General features: G+C 45.0%; 1 long non-coding RNA gene across 2 annotated transcripts; it reads right to left on the reverse strand.

Annotated features, from left to right (window-relative positions):
* Nucleotides 1-1011: 1011 nt before the first annotated feature.
* Nucleotides 1012-8193, reverse strand: LOC113913838. 2 transcript variants are annotated; one of them, XR_003517275.2, is made up of 3 exons: nucleotides 8023-8193; nucleotides 1441-1537; nucleotides 1012-1121 (listed from the first exon to the last, which is right to left on the reverse strand). It is a non-coding gene; the product is annotated as an uncharacterized LOC113913838 (long non-coding RNA). The 2 variants fall into 2 exon arrangements; XR_003517274.2 differs by lacking the exon at nucleotides 8023-8193 and adding an exon at nucleotides 3291-3382.
* Between the last annotated feature and the right edge of the window lie 5846 nt (nucleotides 8194-14039).

Consider the following 14039-nt stretch of genomic DNA (forward strand, 5'->3'; position numbering starts at 1 on the left):
GGGAAGGTCCTGTGCTACATTCATTGCCAGGAGCCAATCCCTCCTGAGCCAAGAGTTACTCCCCAGCCCTTGCACGAGCTGGTGGCAAACAGCCCTGGGCTGTCAGCTCTCTTTGGAATTGCTTTGGAAGACATTCACCTGCCCAAGGTCATGTCTCCTTCCCCCAGGCAGCCCACATGTAATGACTGGTTGACACGGGAGCATAAAGGCACAACCTTGTCCCAACTCAAGACAATTCTCCGGAACCATCCGGCTTCTGCCTTTCCTGTGGCGTTGGCTGAGCTTCTACTGACACCTCACTGTAGTCCGATTGCTTCCTCCACTTAATCCTGTCTTTCCTCTCGCTCCCCTAGGCGTAAACCCCAAGAGTGCTTCCTAATGAACGTCCCACATGTCGAACTCTGGCATAGAGTCTGCTTCCTGGGAGCCCGTGCTCTGATGGCTGGTACCAACAGTGGTCCGAGCAGCAGGTGCTCAGTGGCAGTGAAGACCTGTCACAGAGAGCTCCTGCCACAAGGTAGCAGAAGAATCTTACACTTTAACTGGGGGAGGGGACGGTAGCGAATGGGCTGGCAGCGGAAAAAACAGGAAGGTACCAACCAGCTGGCGAGAGGCATCAGGCAAGTGAGGAAGATGAGGGAAGTTGTCCCTACAAGGACAGTGGGGTTAAGGGTCCAGTTGGTAAGATTGACTGACCCTCTGGAATCTTAACATGTGACTAACTTGCTATGTGCAAACATATAACTCAGGGTTAAAAGTCACAAGGGACAAACAGAGATGTAGTAAACTCATAAAATAAACCACAGGCAGAGATAAGTGCCCTTGACAATATAGCTTTACATGATGGTAAGCGCACCTTGCTGGAGCTGTAGGGAGACACAGATAGACAACAGTAATACCGCACCTCTCTCATGGACAGAGAGAACAAACATACAAAAGAATACACACTGATGTCAATGGTGTGAACAATTATCTACACCCAACAGAAAGTCAACTCTTTTTGGAGTATTTATTTATAAAAGCAACGTTATAAAAGGCTGAGGTCCACAGTCTGCCAACCTTTGGTCTTGCTGGTGAATGAGCACACTAATGTCTCCCTCTTGGGTATGAACCCCAGGCAACTGCAGAGAGAAGCGAGGATTTGGGGGAAAAAATAAAATTAGACAAAAAAGGGAGACACACCCCCTCCTGGAGACCGATGGCTGTTTTGATACGGTGTGTGTGTCTGGTAGTGTGTGTAAGCGTACGTGCGCATCCGTGGAGGTGTATGTGAGTGTGCACACGCGTGTGTTCACATGTGTGCATGTGTGTTACATAAGGCACGTGCGTGTGTGTGTGTCGGTGGAGGTGTGTGTTCACACATGTGTGGGCAGGACCAAGTATGGCCAGAGGTGGCAACGGCAAGATGCCAGAGGGAAGCAGTTTGTGTGTGGTTCTTACCCCTCCTTGTGTTGTTGAGAGGCTGTTTTTGCTCCATGCCGACCGTAGTGCAGGTTTCGCCAGAGTTGTTACATTGGGGCTGCAAGGTATCTGTTGGCTGAGGCATTGGGGAAATGAGTGGAGACCACTGGCCTTAGTGGTCTTTCCCTTTCGCACCTCCCCACAAGCCCCCAGGAGGACACATTAGAACCTGGGAGTCACCCCCACCCTGACAGCGTGCTTCCCCAAGGATCTGATAAAGCTGCAAAAAGCAAGCCAGTGAAGAAAGGATGACCGTCTTTTCAACTAATGGTGCTGGAACAGTTGGACATCCACATGCAAAAAGATGAACTCTAACTCCTGTTTCACATCAGACATAAAATTCAAAATGGATCTCAGACATAAATGTAAAATCCCAAATTATGAAATTTCTAAAAGAAAGCATAAAATAATTCTTGTGGTTTTTGCATTAAACAAAGATTTCTTAGGCACAACACCAAAACTATGATCCATAAATGTTTTTTTAAAGATTTTATTTGTGAGTAATCTCTACACCCAGCATGGGGCTTGAACTCAGAACGCCGAGATCAAGTGTTGCATGCTCCACCGACTGAGCTGGCCAGGTGCCCCAGGATCCACACAATTTAAAAGCTGATAAATTTTACCTCATTAAAAATTTTTTTTAAATTATTTTATTTATTTATTTGTCAGAGAGAGAGAGCACAAGCAGGGGGAGCGGCAGGCAGAGGGAAGAGTAGACTCCCCGCTGAGCAAGGAGCGGGACGCGGGACTCGATCCCAGGACCCGGGGATCATGACCTGAGCCAAAAGCAGACACTTAACTGACTGAGCCACCCAAGCATCTCTTTACCTCATCAAAATTAAAAACTTCAAAACTTAATAAAAAACCAAACTCTGTTAAGAAAGTGGAAAGACAGGGACACCTGGGTGGCTCAGTCGGTTAAGCGTCTGCCTTCGGCTCAGGTCACGATCCCAGGGTCCTAGGATCGAGTCCCGCATCGGGCTCCTGGCTCAGTGGGGAGCCTGCTTCTCCCTCTGCTGCTCTTCCTGCTTGTGCTGTCTCTCGCTATGTCAAATAAATAAATAAAATCTTAAAAAAAAAAAAAGAAAGTGGAACGACAAACCACAGACTGGGAGAAAATATTTATAAACCCTTATCCAATATGGACTATATCCAAAGTTTATGAAAGACTCTCAAAACTCAATAATAAAAGGAACAATCCAATTAAAAATGGCCAGAAGATTTGAATAGACAGTCAACAAAGAAGATACATTCATGGCAAATGAGACTGAAAGTTGAAAGAACATTCAACGTCATTACCCATTAGGGAAATGCACATTAAAATCACAGCGAGACAACACTGCAAATCTCTTGGAACGGTTGGTCCAAAGCTGACAATCTTGAGTGCTGATGAGGACCGAGAGCAAGTGCAATTCTCTTGCACCCTTGCGGAGAATGTGGAACGGCAAACAGTTTGGCAGTACTTTACAAGGTTAAACACGCTTGCCAGATGGTGCAGCAATCCTTCCCCTTGTTTTTTACCCAAGGCAGATGAAAATGTATGTTCATTTAAAAACCCACATGCAGGGGCGCCTGGCTGGCTCAGTCCGTGGAGCGTGCGACTTTTGATCTCGGGGTTGTGAGATCGAGCCCCACCTTGGGAGTAGAGATTACTTAAAAAAAAAAAAAACCAAAAACAAAACCCTGCATGCAAATGATTAAGGTAGCTTTATTCATAATTGCCCGAACCCCAGATACCCTTTGGGTGGTAAACAGATAGACAAACTGTGGTATATCCATACCATGCAATACTATTCAGCAATAAAAAGGAAAGAAGTATTGATACATACAAGACCATGGATGCACCTCAAATGCATTATGCTAAGTGAAAAAAGTCGGACTCAAAATGCTATTAGTTCTTCTAAAATGCTGGTAGTTCTTCTGTAGCACTCTGTAAAAGACAAAACCCTAGGGTAAGAAAGCAGATCAGGGGCCGCTGAGGGCAACAGGAAGGGGGAGGGGCTGACTATAAAGGGACACAGGAAGTTTTTGGATGATGGAAATGTTCTCGATCTTCGTTGTAGTAATGGCTTTTGTCAAGTTCATAGAATTGTATACTAAAAATGATAATTTTTACTAAATGTAAGCCAGATCTCAATAAAAAAATCTTTTTTAAAAAAAGATTTATTTGTTTATTTGAGTGAGAGAGTATGAGGGCGCACATGGTGGGGGGTGGGGGCAGAGAGGGAGGGAGAGGAAGAGGGAAAGAAGCCCAAGCAGACTCTTTGTGCTGAGCGCAGAGCCCCACATGGGGTTTGATCTCACAACTGGGAGATCCCGATCAGAGTCGAAACCAAGAGTCAGACACTCAACTGACTGAGCCACCCAGTCACCCCTCAATAAAAAATCTTTTGATGTTATGTTGAGTGAGAGAAGCTAGAAACTTACTAATTGATTGCACTTATGGGAAATTTGAGAAAAGCAAAACTAATCTATGGTGATAGAAATCAAAAGCAGTGGTAATTTACAGAGGGTGGGGATCAACGAGAAAGTGCCCAAGGGGACTTCCAAGGTGATGGATGTGTTGTGACTTGATTGGCCAGTGGTTACATGAGTACATACATTTATCACAATGCATCATACTGTACACTTAAAAACTGGTACATCTTCCTGAATATGAATCACTTCCATTTTCTTAAAGGTACAGAAGTATTTTTTTCTAAAAGCTAAGGAAAGATATTCCAAGTGAACATGAATAAAAAGAAAGCCAAGGCAGGAATCTTAATATGTGACTAACTGACTATGTGAAAAAATATAATTTAAGGTTAAAAGTCACAAGGGACTGGGGCGCCTGGGTGGCTCAGTTGGTTAAGCGACTGCCTTCAGCTCAGGTCATGATCCTGGAGTCCCTGGATCAAGTCCCACATTGGGCTCCCTGCTCGGCAGAGAGTCTGCTTCTCCCTCTGACCCTCTCTCCTCTCCTGCTCTCTCTATCTCATTCTCTCTCTCAAATAAATAAATAAAATCTTAAAAAAAAGTCACAAGGGACAAACAAAGATGTTATAAACTCATAAAATATATCACAAAAGTAAATGCACTTGACAATATAGCTTTACATGATGGTAAGCGCACACTGCTGGAGCTGTAGGGAGACACAGATAGACAACCGTAATGCTGCACCTCTCTCGTAGACGGAGAGAACAAACATACAAAAGGAATACACACTGATGTCAATGGTGTGAACAATTATCTACACCCAACAGAAAGTCAACTCTTTTTTTTTTTTGGAGTACCTCTAAACATTTACAAAAATAAGCTATGACCTAGACCATAAATAAAATCTCCGTAAATTACAATGGGTAGATATGACACTGATTGTGTTCTTTGGCCATAATGTAATAAAACTAGAAATAAAAACAACAGGGATGGAAGTTTTTCCCAATTGAAATTGATCACAATTATCTAAGAATTACAACTCATACTGGGGTAGCTTAAAATTCTTAAAATTTAGAAACCAAATCAGGACGCCTGGGTGACTCATTTGGTTAAGCATCTGCCTTCGGCTCAGGTCATGATCCGGAGTTCTGGGATCGGGATCGAGTCCCACATCCGACTCCCTGCTCAGCAGGGAGTCTGCTTCTCCCTCTGACCCTCACCCCGCTTGTGCTCTCTCTCTCTCTCAAGTAAATAAATACAATCTTTAAAAAAAAATTAGAAACCAAATCATACATCATTAAATAATCCTTGAGGTGATGAGGAAATCATAAAGAGAAATGAAACATATGTATATTTGCATGAATAGAAGCATTACGTGTTCAAAGTAGTGGGACACAGCTAAGAAGTATTTTGAGGAAAATGTACAGCTTTAACTGTATTTATCAGGAAATAGAAATGTCTGAAATAAGTGAGTAAATCATTGAAATCATAAAGTTGGGGAAAGATATCAGCACATTTGTAAAAGTAACAGCAATCATAAAGATAAAAGGAAGATAGCAAATAAGAACCAAAGGACAATTTATTTTTTTTAAATATTTTATTTATTTATTTGACAGAGAGAGACACAGCGAGAGAGGGAACACAAGCAGGGGGAATGGGAGAGGGAGAAGCAGGCTTCCTGCTGAGCAGGGAGCCCGGTTGCAGGGCTTGACCCCAGGACCCTGGGACCGTGACCCGAGCCGAAGGCAGATGCTTAATGACTGAGCCACCCAGGTGCTCCAAGAACCAAAGGACAATTTAGAAAATTAATAAACCCAAAAGCTGGTTCTTCATAAAATAGCAGTTTTTTTCTGACAAAAATAATGAAAGAAAAAGAGGAGATGTGAACAACTTCTATTTTTTATAAGCTATTCCAGATAATAGAAAAAAGGGGGAACATTTCCCAGAAAATTTTATGAGGATAGTGAAATTTTGATTCTGAAAACCAGATAAGGACAAAACAAAATGAGAAAGAAAATGACCTGCTCACTTCATTCGGGAACAGGGATGTTAAAGTCCTAAACAAAATAAACTATATTGGGGCGCCTGGGTGGCTCAGTTGGTTAAGCGACTGCCTTCGGCTCAGGTCATGATCCTGGAGTCCTGGGATCGAGTCCCATATCGGGCTCCCTGCTCAGCAGGGAGTCTGCTTCTCCCTCTGACCCTCTTCCCTCTCATGCTCTCTATCTCTCATTCTCTCTCTCTCAAATAAATAAATAAAATCTTTAAAAAAAAAAACAAAATAAACTATATTGTATTAAAAATAACACATCATGATCAAGTAGGTCTTATTCCAGGAATTCATTAGGAAATTTATCAATATAACTCTGCACACTGATAAAAATAAATAAGAAACAGCACGCAATAGCATCAGACAATGTAGACAAAGCACCCGATAATAAGATTTGTTACTTATGATACAAATTCTTACTAAGCTAGAAAGAGAAGGGAACTTGTTGAATTTGATGCAGTTTCCATGCCAAAAATCCACAGCAATTATTACGCATAATGGCCCTCAGCCCCCAGCCCAGACACCACGATCCAGGGAACGGTCAGCCGAGCCATGAGAGAGGTGGGGCTGCAGATACAGGTGTCCCATGTTTTCATTCATGCCCACGATGTCCCTGTCCCGTTAAGATCAGAAACAAGATACTATGATTTAGCATCATTCTGGAGACCCTTGCCCATGTGATAAAGAAAGAAAAAGCAATAAAAGGTGTAAGGGTTAGAAGGGAGGAGATAAAATTCTCATTAATTGCCATGATCATTTTCTTAGAAGAGCCCTGGAAATCAACACATTAACTACTGGATTCAGTAAGAGATTCCAGGAACATTGCTAGATATAAACCTACCAGACCGACTGTATTTTCGGTATATCTCTACAACTCCGATACTCCGATAACTGAAAAATGAGATATTTGCAGCAGCAAGATATAAAGTACCCTGAACACACAGAATATGTAAAACCTCTTGGTAGAAGACTTTAATAAAGACAGAAAAGCAAATCTGAATAAATGGAGAAATAGACCATAATGTAGGGTAGGATGACAAAGTTATGAAGACATAAATTCTCTCCAAATTTAATTTAGCTTCTCTTTAAATGTAAGACAGTCCTAATCAAAATTCCAGTTGTATTTTTGGAAGAAATTTTTAAGTGTGCAACAGAATTTTTATAAATAAATGGAGATCCACAAATAACTAAGAAAACTTAAAAAAAAAGCTGGAAGGTATGTTTTTTCCCTACCAGATTTGTAAAACCATAGTAATTATAATAATAAAAAATGCAGTACTGGGGCGCCTGGGTGGCTCAGTCAGTTAAGCATCTGCCTTCGGCTCAGGTCCTGATCTCAGGGTTCTGGGATGGAGTCCAGAATCGGAATCCCTGCACAGCGGGGAGTCTGCTTCTCCCTCTCCCTCTGCTTGTGCTCTCTGTCTCTTTCTCTCTCGAATAAATAAATAAAATCTTAAAAAAAAAAATGCAGTACTGCCACAGCAAGAGACAGACAATGGAAGAGAACAGAGACCAGAAAGACAGACCCAATGCTTATGGGAGTTTAACATGTAAATCAAACTGTTCAATAGATGCTATAGGGGACGGGGGCTCTTTTTGTGGAGAAAAATAAAACCGGATTCCTCCTAACACCACATGCAGAATGGCCTCTAGATGGATTCATGGTGTCAGTGTGAAAGCTCATTGACAAAGTTTAAAGCAGAGAGCAGAGGAGAATATTGTGATCCAGGGCAGACCTTTAAACCAAATTTCAAAAGCACATAACATAAGCCTCCCCCCATCTCTTACCCCAAAATACCTCCTGATGAATCTGATTGCTCCAAAATTAAGAAGTTCTGTTCATTGAAAGGCCCCTTGGAGTTTAAAGCGTTGACACAGTAGGGAAGGTATCTGTAATATCCTCAATCAGCGAGACACTAATATTTAGAACAAAGGAAGAACTGCGAAGCAACAGATAGTAGGGCAGCGAAGCCAATGGAGAACATGATAGGAAGGGGCGATTTCCGCAAGAGGAAAACGAAATCCGGGGAAGAGATGATGGAAATCCTTCCTAACAAGAGACAAGAGACGTGCAACTGAAAACAACAGCACATCACCTTAAACCTGTCAGACTGGCAAATGTTTCAGAGCCGCTAAGGTCACATGGTGGGGGGGGCTCGTGGGGCTGGATGGACTGAGTCTGAAGAACAGCAGAACAGCAGGGAGCATGCAGTGGGCTGGTGGGCTGGCTCTCCCGACACGAATCAAGTGTGCCCAGATCCTGGCGAACCCGCCTGCAGGAAATGAAAGGGGAATTGTGAGAATATAAACGCCCACATACACACATAGGTAAATGCACACAATGGGGCAGGGTGGGGGGGCCTGGCATGGATGGGTGATGATAGAGGACTAGAAATTGGGAACACATGTGCACACACACAAACCCCTGAGGTTGAGCACACAGGAACAGCCGGGCCACCACCATGTGACCACGCTGTTGGAAGAGAAAGGGACTGGACACATTTAAAATGAACTCTGGAAATCTCTTATAGTTCACAGGGCTCAGGGATGGATCGTGGGGGTAGGCGATTGCTCTTGCACACCCCAGGGCAAGCAGGGGGGTTGAGTTGGGCTAGTGTCCACTCAGAGAGGTGGGAAGGGGACCCAGAGCTGGGGTAGCAGCAGAAGGGGGGGAGGAGAGACACCAGCCCGAGCCACCCCTCCCCACCTTGCCCCTACTTCAGTAGCCCAGCCGCAGGCCCCTGTCTACACAGGAAGACCCCGAGGTCTGGCTGTCCCTGTCAGGCCCTGGAGAGCTCAGAGAAAGCCACTGTGCTGTCTGGAGAGATCCCAGTCCTAGGAGGTGTGAGTGTGTGTGTGTGTGTGTGTGTGTGTGTGAGGGTGTGAGACAGCGAGTGTGTGAGGGTGTGAGACAGCGAGTGTGTGAAAGGCTGGGGAGCATGGTGTGAGTGTGTCTCTGGAGATGGGGAGTCTTTGGTGGGGCTTGGGCTCGAGCTTGCTGCAAGGAGGGAATGTAACAGGAAGGGACTGTTCCTACTGTTTTTGATATAAAATGGCAACTGTGTCTTTGCTTTATTTTTCTTTGCTTTTTGTAGCTTGATTTATCTTGCTCTTTGCTTTTTTTTTTTTTTTTTTTTGCTTTTTGACTACCTGGCAACTGGAAGGCAATTTCAGGTTGCTTGTAGCTCAGGTCAAATAAGCAAATCTAGCTCTTCTGGAAGAAATGGAAGAAAGGAGTTTTGTGTTAAGGATAAAGAGGGCATTGGTGGGACCCATGGAAGAAGTCTGGTGGTGGGGGAGGAGCAGAGACCTGAAGCCCAGGCCCGTGGGCCAGAAAGGAAAGGTTCTAAAGCCCAGCACCGCGTGCTGATGGTGACCTGGCTCAGCCTCCCGTGGGCCAGATTTTTTTGCCCCCAGAGCAGTGTTTGTCCTTTGTCCCACCTCTGGCAGGGACAGTCCTGGAGGGTGCCACCCCTCCGCTCTACCTGCCAAGGGGCAGTGAGGAAATGATTGTTTTATTGTCCACACGTTAAAGTTACTCTTATATATCGGTGTGTGTTTTTTTTTTTTTTAAATATTTTATTTATTTATTTGTCAGAGCGCATGAGAGAGCGAGAGCGAGGGAGTGAGCGCAAGCAGGGAGAGCAGCAGGCAGAGGGAGAGGGAGAAGCAGGCTCCCGCGGAGCAGGGAACCTGATGGGGGACTAGATCCCAGGACCCGAAGGCAGACGCTTAACGAACGGACAGAGCCACCCAGGCGTCCCTGCTGGTGATTATCAAGCTTCTTAATCACCCCTAAAGAATCACTGTTATGGCTGGCGGAAAGGGACGGCCAGAGACCGAAGAAAAAGAGGGACACTGGTCCACCCTTGGGCAGGGACCTGGTTCTCACTGATGTCATCATTCTGCTGGGCTCCTCTGTGGGTTTTCTTCCTGCCTCCTTGGGACAACCCCCCGCCCCCACCCTCGAGTCCCACAGACACCTGGACTCCCCAGGCCCAACAGAGGACACACGGTGTCCTCCCAAAGGCTGCCTCTCCGCCCTGGTCCCCATCTCAGGAAGGAGTGACCCCTCAGGTTCCCTTGAGGCTTCCTTCCCCATAGACACCAAGTCAGAATCTTCCACCTTGATGTGTTTGGAGAGCTGGCGGAAGGCCCAGCCCAGGCCAGCCCTGGCCTCAGGTCCTGCTCCTGAAGCCTCAGCTCATTCCACTGGCCCTGCAGAGGGGTCTTTAGGAAAAGCTGCCTGGAGACCCCACTCCCCAGGTGTGCCCTCATCACTGCCGTCAGGGGTCCCAGAGTAGGGCCCGAGCCATGGGCAAGCGGTTTCTGAGGGAGGACAGATGGGTTAAATAGCAATGAAGCTCAGACCGAAATGCTTTGCAATTGTCCTCATTCTTGATGACACAGATGGACCCAGCTCAGTTTGGTGCCATTGTGCGAGAAATGCCCAGCACTTGCTAATGTTACTTGTGAAAAGGGAGGGTCCAGTGCCCCTTTGTACAGATAGACTAAAAGAGAGGAGCATCTCATTGTCATTATTTTTAGTGATCTTCTGCTTATAACAAGTGGTGCCTGGGCGGCTCAGATGGTTAAGCGTCTGCCTTCGGCTACAGGTCGTGATCCCAGGGTCCTGGGACGGAGTCCTGCATCGGGCTCCCTGCTCCGCGGGGAGTCTGCTTCTCCCTTCCTTCCTCTCCCCGTTTGTGCTCTCTCTCTGTCAAATAAATAAAATCCTTAAAAAAAATTAAATAAGCATGTTTTCGTCGAAGAAGTAGGAAATTTAGAGATAGTGGCTAGTAGACAGCATCAGGGACCTGACTATGACAAGAGCCAATGAATTGGTATGGGTGTGAGAAACCAGTATTTGGAGTGTGAGCGTGTGCGTGAGCGTGTGTCTGTGTACGGGGCAGGTGGGTGGGTCCATCTTTGTGCAGTGACTATTGTGTCTTTTGTCTGCATGCAAGGTGCAGAACTGCATAAAGGGACACCTCATCTATTTTTTAAGATTTTATTTATTGGGGGGGGAGGGGCAGAGGGAGAGAGAGAGTCTCAAGCAGATTCCACACTGAGGCTGAGCCCGACACAGGGCTCCATCTGATGACCCCAGGATCATGACCTGAGCCGAAACCAAGAGTCAGATGCCCAACAGACTAAGCCACCCAGACACCCCAAGGACACCTCATTTAACATGGAGTTGGAGGGCACCTGGCTGCTCTTTCATAAGGCATGCAACTCTTGGTCTTAGGGTCATGAGTTCGAGCCCCACGCTGGGTGTATGAGATTAATTAAATTAAAGAAAGCTTTTAAAAAAATTAAGGGGTGCTTGGGTGGCTCAGTCAGTTGAACATCCGACTTTCGATCTCAGCTCAGGTCTTGTCCTCAGAGTTGTGAGTTCAAGCCCCACAATAGGCTCCACGCTGGGCGAGGAGCCTACTTAGAAAAAAGAAAATAAATGAAAAAAACAAATAAGGGCGCCTGGGTGGCTCAGATGGTTAAGCGTCTGCCTTCGGCTCAGGTCATGATCCCAGGGTCCTGGGATCGAGTCCCGCATCGGGCTCCCTGCTCCTTGGGAGCCTGCTTCTCCCTCTGCCTCTCTCTCTCTGTGTCTCTGATGAATAAATAAATAAAATCTTTAAAAAAAAAAAAGAAAAAAAAAGAAAAAAACAAATAAAATAATTTTAAAAATGGAGCTGGGAGGCCAGAAGGGGGAGCTCTCATGCCCGACCGTGGGTCATCAACTGCAGCCGGGGTAGAAGAGAAGGACCTTACATTTCTGGTAGGAAAAAGCCTATACGCAACTGCCCCCGCAGGAGGAAGGGAGATTTTCCTCCTCAGCCAGCAACAGCCCAGTCAAAGAGAAACTGCCATCATTCGGAGCTCTCCTTTCTTCCAACAGACTTTCTTTCAGAGCAACCCCTCCCTACTCCCTCCTTTTTCTCTATAGTGTTCCTCTCTTTTGTTCCCTGGCCTTGCCTGTGTTTCTACCATAGCTTGCTTGTCCCAAATTGCAATTCTTTGCTATTCTTTAATAAATCCATTTTGATGGTAAAATAACTGGCTGTCTTGTATTTATGTATTTATTTGTAGGCTCCGCGCCCAGCATGGAGCCCAACATGGGGCTCAAACTCACGACCCTGAGATCAAGACCCGAACTGAGATCAAGAGTCAGGTGCTTAACCCACTGAGCCACCTGGGTGCCCCAGGGCTGTCTCATTTTTAAGGCCAATGTTACTTGGTGATCAGAGGTGGGATCCAGAGAAGACTCCCAACAGCTCTGAGGCTGCGTGAGCACACAGGTGCCCATGCCCACAGAGCCCGTTGACCTCACTGCTCTGTTGTGGGGCCTGGAGATTGAGAGCAAGTCTCTCCCAGATCCAAGCACTATGCCCCCGGGCACTTGGAGTGTTCCAGCTTGATTCAGGATCTGTTTATTTATTTTTATTTTTTAAAGATGTTACTTATTTGAGAGAGAGAGAGAGAGAGAGAGAGAGCAAGGGGCAGAGGGAGAGGGAGAAGCAGACTCTCCGCTGAGCAGGGAGCCTGACGTGGGACTCGATCCCAGGACCCTGGGATCACAACCTAAGCCCAAGGCAGACACTTCACCGACAGAGCCACCCAGGCGCCCCTCGGGATCTGTTTAAAGGCTTTGTCCTTTCTGGTGAGTACTCATTTTTTTGAACCTCTAGTTTTGAGTAACAGGATCTCTGCCCTCTAAACTCTTTCAAGAGAGCCCTCCTGCTAGGACCCTGGCCAGCTTTAGGTTTAACAACCATAGTCCCTCTTTCCGTGCACTTAAAACTAAATGGACTAACTTAGCTAAAGATAATTTAGAGCTTCAATGGCCAGTACGGAAGCTTTCAATCTCCCAAAATTGTTTTTCTCAAAGCTAAATTGGAAAGCTACAGCTCCAAAATTAAACAAACTGAATGGGATGCCTTTTTTAATTGGTACCTTGAGGCTTCCAAATGTTTGCCGGATTCAAAATTGCCTCTTTGCAAAGTACTATTTCTAAAGTAACTGAGGTAAACAAACAATTGAAAGAAGTCAAATGGCTTCTTTTTTCTCTCCCGCATCTTCTTGGTCTCTGGAGGTGTGACAGCCCACCTCGAGCTCAGGCCCCACCTCTGGGGCCATTTTCCTCTATTTCCTCTTCACCCTGCCTCCTCTCTGCCCCCTCCCTGATTCTAATCCTTTCACTGAATTTCCCTTTTCCTCCAAAACTTTCCCCACTCCCTCTCCTTCTCTGAACCTATTGAAACCTGTCCCGCTGAAGTTAAGTCTTCCAAGGATCCAGCTAAACCCCAAATTTCTTACGTTCTCTGGATTAAAGCTGAATTGCAAGTCATAATTAAAGAGTTTCCCAAAGTAAAATGGAAGAGGAAGGAAAACTTGCAAATTCATTCTACAAGGTCAGCATTACCCTGATACCAAAACCAGATAAAGACATTTAAAAAAAGAAGAAAACTATAGGTCAGGATCTCTGATGAATATAGATGCAAAAATCTCCAACAAAATATTAGGAAACCAAATCCGGTGACATATTTTTTAAAAAAATCATTCACCATGATCCAGTGGGATTTATTCCAGGGAGGCAAGGGTTCAATATTCACAAATCAATCAACATGATACATCACATCAACAAGAGAAAGGATAAAAACCATATGTTCATTTCAATAGATGAAGAAAAAGCATTTGACAAAGTAAAACATCCATTTATGATAAAAACCCTCAACAAAGTAGGTTAGAGAGAACATACCTCAACATAATAAAGGCTATATCTGAGAAACCATCATAGCTCTCAAAGTCAATGGTGAAAAACTGAGAGCTTTCCCCCTCATATCAGGAACAAGACAAAGGTGTCCACTCTTACAACTTTTATTCAACATAGTACTGGAAGTCCTAGCCACAGCAATCAGACAAGCAAAAGAAATAAAAGGCATCCAAATTGGTAAGGAAGAATAAAACTTTCACTATTTGCAGATGACATAATACTATATATAGAAAACCCTAAAGACGCCACCAAAAACTAGTAGAACTGATAGATGAATTCAGTAAATTGCAGGATTCAAAATCAACATACAGAAATCTGTTGCATTTCTACACATCAACA

This window comes from Zalophus californianus, chromosome 11 (genome assembly GCF_009762305.2).
Source record: "Zalophus californianus isolate mZalCal1 chromosome 11, mZalCal1.pri.v2, whole genome shotgun sequence".
Lineage (NCBI taxonomy): Eukaryota > Metazoa > Chordata > Mammalia > Carnivora > Otariidae > Zalophus > Zalophus californianus.